Source organism: Gossypium hirsutum, chromosome A12 (genome assembly GCF_007990345.1).
Source record: "Gossypium hirsutum isolate 1008001.06 chromosome A12, Gossypium_hirsutum_v2.1, whole genome shotgun sequence".
NCBI classification, from domain to species: Eukaryota; Viridiplantae; Streptophyta; class Magnoliopsida; order Malvales; family Malvaceae; genus Gossypium; species Gossypium hirsutum.
In genome coordinates, this window is record NC_053435.1 from 22,394,600 (window position 1) to 22,403,418 (window position 8,819).

Here is an 8,819-nt window from a genome sequence, read left to right on the forward strand (position 1 = left end):
TTCCGATTTATGTGTGCGAGTAAGACCATTGCATCGATATGTGACTCCGATATTTGTGTGCGAGTAAGACCCTGTCTTGGAGAGTGGCATCGATATGTGATTACGTGTAAAACCATGTTTGGGACGTTGGCATTGTACAATATGTGTGATTATCTAAGTGTCCTATCCAATTCCGAATGGTTCATTGGGCAACGATAAGTTGTGATTGAATGTTCAAAATGAGCTAAGATGACCAGGTATGAGTTAGCTTATTACCTACTTGAAATAAGGTAAGTAAGTTACTTGATATTTGTTGCAAATTATGTATGAGGTAAATGAAAAATGTATGTGTACATGGAAAGTGTATTCGGCCTTTGGAACAAATAATGTGAATATTTTTGTAATAACTTCATTTTTGAATATGTGAATATAATTATATGAACATTTGGCCAAGGTAACATTTATGTATGAAAGCATATATATTATGTTTGAAATGGTAAGTTTGAGATATTGTGATAATGATATTATAATTTGGTCTAGTTAAAATGAGTTAATCTTATCATTGAGTTGTTTACTTGCTTATAACTTACTAAGCTATGATAGCTTATTGTGTGTGTATATGTTTTCCATTGTTTTATAGATTTTGGAGTCACGTTACGAGCTCAGGGATCATCGTCAAAGTTTATCACACTATCGACTAACTTTGGTATTTTATAAACTGAATTTTTGAAACTATGGCATCTATAGGCTAGGTTATATTTTGAAATAATTGATTTTGGGATGTGTATAAATTTAAAATTCATGTGAAAATGGCTTGTTCATTTGCTAAATATGGGTTTATGGTTTGATTAAATGATGTGGTTGAAATTTTAGATGTGTTCGGCATATTCGGTTATGATATATATATGTGTGTGCGTGTATAGTTAGATGTGATTATTGCTTGTAGTGGTTGGTAAATGGTGAATGGCTTGTGAATTTGATCATGAGATGTGGTATAAATATTGTTTGTCTTTAGTGATATTTATATATATATATTTGATATTTGAGATGTGAATTGGACTTATAAATGTACATGATTTGATATGTTTCGAAAGGTGTATCACTTATTGTGGTTAACATTTGCATATAGATTGATGATTCGGTTTGCTTATTGAAATGGTATAGATTTTGATAAATATTTGGTTAACTTGTGTCAATGATTTATAGATTTAAAAGTTGATTTGGTCAAGTTATGTGCAATGTTATAGGTATATATCGTGAGTGACTTTTTAATTCGACAATTATTTTTTTATATGGGCATTTGATATGTTTGTTTTGACTTATGATCATAAGTATATAATCGAATGTATGATCATTAAGTTGGTTTTATATAAGTCTTTCAATTCAATGCAAAATGGTTGGTAAATAAATATTGACCTTTTGAAGTCATGAATGTTGGTATTCGGCAATTAGTATGGAAATTTGATTATTATTTGTCATGTGATATTTGCTAATTGAATAATCATGAAAATGTGATTCTTTGAAAAGTTTTCATGCAAATTGAATAATAGAAATTCGTTTAGTAAAGAAATGGTCACTGAATGAAACACACGTATTAGGCATGATCATATTTGGCTAAAGCCTTATAAAATGATCATATGAATAGTAGATTACTTATGTTTGAAATGGAAAAATTTGACATTTCTTGTAATTAAAATTTACATGCCAAATGAAGTAGGGTAAACATGGTATGTATCTCGAATATGTATGCTTTATAATTTTCATGTATGAAATCCTTGATTGAATAAATTGCATTGTATTTATTTTTGGTTTAATAATGAAATGCCTTGTATAGGAAAGCATATGGTAATCGGCTAATGCTTATAAAAGTGACCAAATGAATAGTGATTTTAGTATTATAAGGTTTTAATAGTTTGCATGCAAATTTGGTTTTTGTGCTCTTTGATATTTCTTGCTTATAATAATTGATTTAAATTATTTTATAAAGACTTTGATAAGCGCATATGATTTGTGTCAAAACGACATAGTTGACATTATTTTTTTATGATTTAATATTAGATACAAGTTGATTAATATGTTATAAATTGTTTCGTAAAAAGGTTAAATTGATTACTTATGTTTGTAATTGATTTGAATTTGAATTACATTTTTGAGTATGTTTGTGATTGCCTAAAAGCTATGTCTCTTCAAGTAATACCTCGTAACCCATTCCAGTGACAGATATGGGTTAGGGTGTTTCATTTTTATTAGTATCAGAGCCAGGTTTAGTCGATTCTACGACAACGTAGAATGTGTGAGTCTAGCTATACATGCCATATTATATATTGCGATAGTGTGATGACTTCTGACATTTGAAAATATGTTTTCGTATAGTAAATGGATTTCGACAGAGCTTTAACTGATGATGTCGAGAGTGTAGCACCTGCTCCCACTCAAGGGATAGCGCCGGTTGATTCTAGACCAACTTCGAGTAACCAAGAGCGAGAAGCTAAGCAAGCCTTCTACCAAATGATGAACAAATCGTTTACTCGATATATTCGGACTAACCCGGCTACACAACAACCTCCATCCCTAATTAATCTATCTTTGATACCTGCTATACCTCAAGTGAGTGATCCGTTGAGATTGCCTAAGCCACCTGTTGATAAAATCAGAAACACGGGGCTAAAGAATTCAAAGCGACTAATGATGATGATGCTGAGCGAGCTGAATTCGAGCTTGATAATACTATCTGTGTGTTTGATAAGTTATCTTGTACCCCAGATAAATGTTTAAAATGTGCCATATCCTTGCTACGAGACACTATATATCACTGGTGGAATATATCGGTGGCTCTGAAAGAGCGAGTAACCTGGGAATTCTTTCAGATTGAGTTCTGTAAGAAATATATAAGCCAAAGATTCATTAATCAGAAGCGCAAGGAATTTCTAGAATTAAAACAAGGTCGCATGACTGTGATAGAATATGAGCAGAAATTTGTGAGACTCAGTCGATATGCCCGTGAGAGTGTTTCAACCGAAGCTATCATGTGTAAAAGATTCGAAGACGGTTTGAACGAAGACATTAAACTGCTAGTTGGCATACTCGAGATAAAAGGGTTCATAGTACTGGTCGAGCGAGCCTGCAATGTTGAAGAGCTTGGGAAAGAGAAAAGAAAAGCTGACTTTGAAGTTAGAGATGCACGTAAGAGATCATCAAACAAGTCATTTCAGTCGGCACCGAAGAAGTTACAAGATGATTTGAGCCGTTCTAAGGCTACTTTAGGTTATTCACGATGGGATTTGGGCAGACCACCTGTGAGCTCGAGAGCTACCTCAGTAGCTAGTGTTGGAAATGTCAAATCAAATCAACCCGAGTGTAAACATTATGGTAAACGACATCCCGGAAGTTGCAGACAGCATGATTGGGCTTGTTTTAAATGTGGATTAATGGATCATTATATTCGTGAATGCCTAGAGTTAGCCGAACAAAATCCAGTACAGAATACGAGATCGGGTAACACTGAAGCTCGAGGTAGACCACCTAAAAATATGGGCAATATTAGTAGCATTCAGCGAGGGACTAAAGATACAACAGTTAGATTTGAGACTCGTGCACCTGCCAAAGCCTATGCTATTCGCGCACACGAGGAGGCCTCATCTCCAGATGTTATTATTGGTACATTCACTCTCTATGATACTAGTGTAATTGCATTGATTGATCCTGGTTCGACTCATTCTTATGTGTGTGAGACTTTAGTATTTAATAAGACTTTGCCTGTTGAGTCTACTGAGTTTATGATTAGAGTATCAAACCCCTTGGGTCGGTGTGTAATGGTTGATAAAGTGTGTAAGAATTGCCCCCTGATGATTCAAGATTCGTGCTCTCTTGCTGATCTGATGTTATTGTCATTTGATGACTTTGACATAATTTTGGGTATAGATTGGTTGACTTTGCATGATGCTGTTATAAACTGCAAGAGAAAGATTATCAATTTACGGTGTCAGAATAATGAGATTATTCGAATTGAATCTAATGATCTGAACGGTTTACCAGTAGTGATTTCCTCGATGTTAGCTTAGAAATATGTAAGAAAAGGTTGTGAAGCTTACTTTGCATATGTGCTTGACAGTAAAGTAACTGAAAGAAAGATTGAATTAGTACTCATTGTGTGTGAGTATCTGGATGTGTTTCCTGAAGAATTACCGAGTTCTCTACCTATTTGAGAAGTTGAGTTCAGTATTGAATTAGTGTCGGAGACTACACTGATATCAATAGCTCCATACAGAATGACACCTATTGAATTAAAAGAATTGAAAGCTCAGTTGCAAGAGTTGACAGAGAGAGGTTTCGCGCGAATGAGTTTCTCTCCCTAGGGTGCACCTGTGTTATTTGTGAAAAAGAAAGACGGAACTATGAGAATGTGCATCGATTATAGATAGCTTAATAAGGTGACTATAAAGAATAAGTATTCATTGACAAGGATTGATGATTTGTTTGATCAGCTGAAAGGGGCTACAGTGTTTTCGAAGATAGATTTGATATCAGGCTATTATCAGTTGTGAGTTAAAGATTCTGATGTGCCAAAAACTACTTTTCGAATGAGGCATGGACGCTATGAGTTTTTAGTCATGCCTAATGCACTACTATTTTTATGGATTTGATGAATCAGATCTTCAGACAGTATCTGGATCGGTTTGTAGTTGTGTTCATAGATGACATTTTGATTTTCTCCCATGATGAAACGGAATATGCCGAACATTTAAGACTTGTGTTACAGACTTTGCGAGATAAGCAGTTGTATGCGAAGTTCAGTAAATGTGAGTTCTGGTTAAGCAAAGTTAGTTTTTTGGGCCATGTTGTATCAGCATCGGGTATTCGGGTGGATCTGAGCAAAATTTCAGCTATACTTGATTGGAAACCTCCGAGAAATGTTTTTGAAGTCTGAAGTTTTCTGGGACTTGCTTGTTACTATAGACGGTTTGTGAAAAGTTTCTTTATGATTGCAACCCCGATGACGAAGCTATTACAGAAAGATGTTAAGTTTGAATGGTCAGAAAAGTGTCAGAAAAGTTTTGATCAATTGAAAGCCTTTTTGACAGAAGCTCTAATGTTAGTTAAGCCAGAATCAGGAAAATAATTTATTGTTTATAGTGATGCATCTTTAAATGGTTTGGGTTGTGTATTGATGCAGGAAGGCAATGTTATAGCTTATGCCTCGAGAGAGTTAAAGTTGCATGAAAAGAACAATCCGACACACGACCTAGAATTGTCAGCTATCGTGTTTGCGTTGAAAATTTGGCGTCACTATCTGTTCGGTGAAAAATGTCATGTTTATTCTGATCGCAAAAGCCTGAAATACTTGATGACTCAAAAAGACCTGAATTTGAGACAACACTGATGGTTAGAATTGCTAAAAGACTACGAGCTTATGATTGACTATCATTCGAGAAAGGCTAATGTAGTTGCTGATGCTCTAAGTTAAAAATCACTATTTAATTTGCGTGCAATGAATGCACATATGACTATGCTGATGATGGTTCGATAATAATTGAATTAAAAGTAAGACCATTATTTTCTCAATAAATCTGTGATGCCCAGGAAGTTGATGATGAAATGATTGCAAAACGTGTACAATGTAACTCAAACGATGATTCAGATTTTCAAGTTGATAACGAAGGTTGTCTGAGGTTCAAAAATCAAATATGTGTTCTAAGAAATCCAGAGTTGATTTAGATGATTTTGCATGAAGCTTACAGCAGTCAGTTACTAGTTCACCCGGATAGTACAAAGATGTATAATGATCTGAAACAACACTATTGGTGGCAAGGTATGAAACGAGACATTTCTGACTTTATTTCAAAATGTTTAGTCTGTCAGCAAGTAAAAGCTAAACATTAGGTACCTTCTAGATTACTTCAGCCAATTATGATACCTGAATAGAAATGGGACAGAGTCACGATGGATTTTGTATCTAGTTTACTGTTGACACCGAGCAAGAAAGATTTGATCTGGGTTATTGTAGATAGCTTGTCTAAATTTGCTTACTTTGTTCCAGTTCGTACAGATTACTCGCTTGATAAGCTGGCTAAATTGTATGTTTCTCAGATTGTGAGGTTGCATGGTGTGCCTATATCTATTGTTTCGTATAGAGATCCGAGGTTTACATCACAATTTTGGAAGAAACTACAAGATGCACTAGGTACAAAATTACATTTCAGCACAGCTTTCCATCTGCAAACAAATGGTCAGTCTAAACGAATCATTTAGATACTTGAGGATATGTTGAGATATTGCATTCTCGAGTTTGAAGGTACATGGGAATGATACCTATCTCTGATTGAATTTGCGTATAATAATAGTTTTTAATATAGTATCAAAATGGCACCTTATGAAGCTTTATATGGTCGTAAATGTCGTACACATTTTATTGGACTGAGCTCAGTGAAAATAAGATAGACGGGGTCGATTTGATCAGAGAAACTGAACAGAAAGTGAAAGTGATCTGTGAAAGTCTGAAAGTAGCATCAGATCGTTAGAAATCATATGCGGACTTGAAACGTAAAGATATAGAGTTTCAGATAGGAGATAAATTCTTCTTGAAAGTCTCATCGTGGAAGAAAATACTTAGATTTGGTCGTAAAGGCAAATTGAGTCCCAGATTCATTGGGTCGTATGAGATTATCGAGCGAATCGAGCCGATTGCTTATAGACTGTTGTTACCACCTGAGCTAGAAAATATTCACAATGTATTCCTTGTTTTAATGCTTCGTAGATATCGATCTGATCTCTCACATGTGATTAGTCCGTCTGAGATTCAGATTAAACCCGATATGACGTACGAAGAAAAACCAATTCGCATTCTAGCTTGTGAAATTAAAGAGTTGCGAAATAACAAAATTTCGTTGGTTAAAGTACTGGGGAATAAACACGGAGTTGAGGAAGCAACATGGGAGCCAGAAGATGCAATGAGACAACACTATCTGAGCCTATTCACCGGTAATATTTTTGGCGACGAAAATCCCTAAGGGGGGAGAGCTGTAACAACCCGATTTAGACCCTAATCAGAAAGGTGGTTTTAGAACCATGAATCCGAGTCAGAAAAATATTTTAACATTATTTTCTGTGTTTATTATGTGTGAATTGATATCTGTAGAATTTTTGTGTTTTAATTTTGATGTTTGAGTGCTCGATTATTAAAAAAATATTTAATTGCATCAAATGAAAATTAAGCATGCTACTTTGTAAAATGCCTAATTGCTATGTCTTTTTAATGTGGAGGTTTTATGTTGCAATTTAGCTAAGTTATTAAACATATAATAAAGAAACCATATTAGTATTCATCTTTAAGAATCGAAAATACGAAAAATAAAAAGAAAAGAAAAGAGTTAGGCATTCGGCTACTTCTTAAGCTAAATCAAGTATGTTTTTACTTTAGTTTTTGATAATTTTTACGTTTTTGAGATTGTTGCTTCAAATATTATCCGACCCATGCTTGAATTTTTTATTTTTGATGAATATTTTGAGTTATGTCATTGATGAGAGCTTGTGATTTTTTTGTTTGATGATGAAATATGAAAGATATATTTTAGATTAACATGTTTTATATTGGAATTTTTGATGATTTTGAGTAATTAGGACTAAATTGCTAAAATAATAAATTGAGGGACTAAAATGTAGAATAAATGAAATATGTGGACTAGTATGAATATAAGAAAGATTCGGCCTAGCTATGTTGTTGTGAGATTTTGCATATTTTGTGTTTTGTGCAATAGGGACTAAATTGTGAAAAATGTGAAATATCAAGGGTAAAAGTGTAATTTTTTCATTTGTCTGTTTTTGGATGAATTTGATTGAAATATTTGATTTAATAAGTTTAATTTATATAAATTTAGATCAAGAAAAGAGAAAACTGGATTCAGATCGGGAGAAAACTAAAGTTGTCGACTAGCTGATCCATACTGATTTTTCATCGTCCGAGGTAAGTTTATAAGCAAATAGACGTGTTTAATTGTAATTAAATACTAGATATATATGTTGTTATGAAATGTATGGATTTATATTTATTATGGCCAAATATGAAAAGGCTTGACTACTACATTTCCGACTTTGTTTCGACCGAGATACGACGTTTGAAAGCCCCGTATGAACCTTAGGAATAGCTACGATACATATGTCATGACATAGGATTCCTATTTACGTTTGCGAGTAAGGCCATGGCATCGATATGTGACTCTGATATATGTCTGCGAGTAAGACCCTGTTTGGGACAGTGGTATCGATATGTGATTACATGTAAGACCACATATGGGACGTTGGCATTGTACAATATGTGTGATTATCTAAGTGTCCTATCCAATTCTGAATGGTTCATTGGGCAACAATAAGTTGTGATTGAATGTTCAAAATGAGCTATGATGACCAGGTATGAGTTAGCTTATTACCTACTTGAAATAAGGTAAGTAAGTTACTTGATATTTGTTGCAAATTATGTATGAGGTAAATGAAAAATGTATGTGTACATGGAAAGTGTATTCGGCCTTTGGAACAAATAATGTGAATATTTTTGTAATAACTTAATATTTGAATATGTGAATATAATTTTATGAACATTCGGCCAAGGTAACATTTATGTATGAAAGCATATATATTATTTATGAAATGGTAAGTTTGAGATATTGTGATAATGATATTATAATTTGGTCTAGTTAAAATGAGTTAATCTTATCATTGAGTTGTTTACTTGCTTATAACTTACTAAGCTATGATAGCTTATTGTGTGTGTATACGTTTTCCTTTGTTTTATAGATTTTAGAGTCAACTTACGAGCTCGGGGATCATCGTCAAAGTCTATCACACTA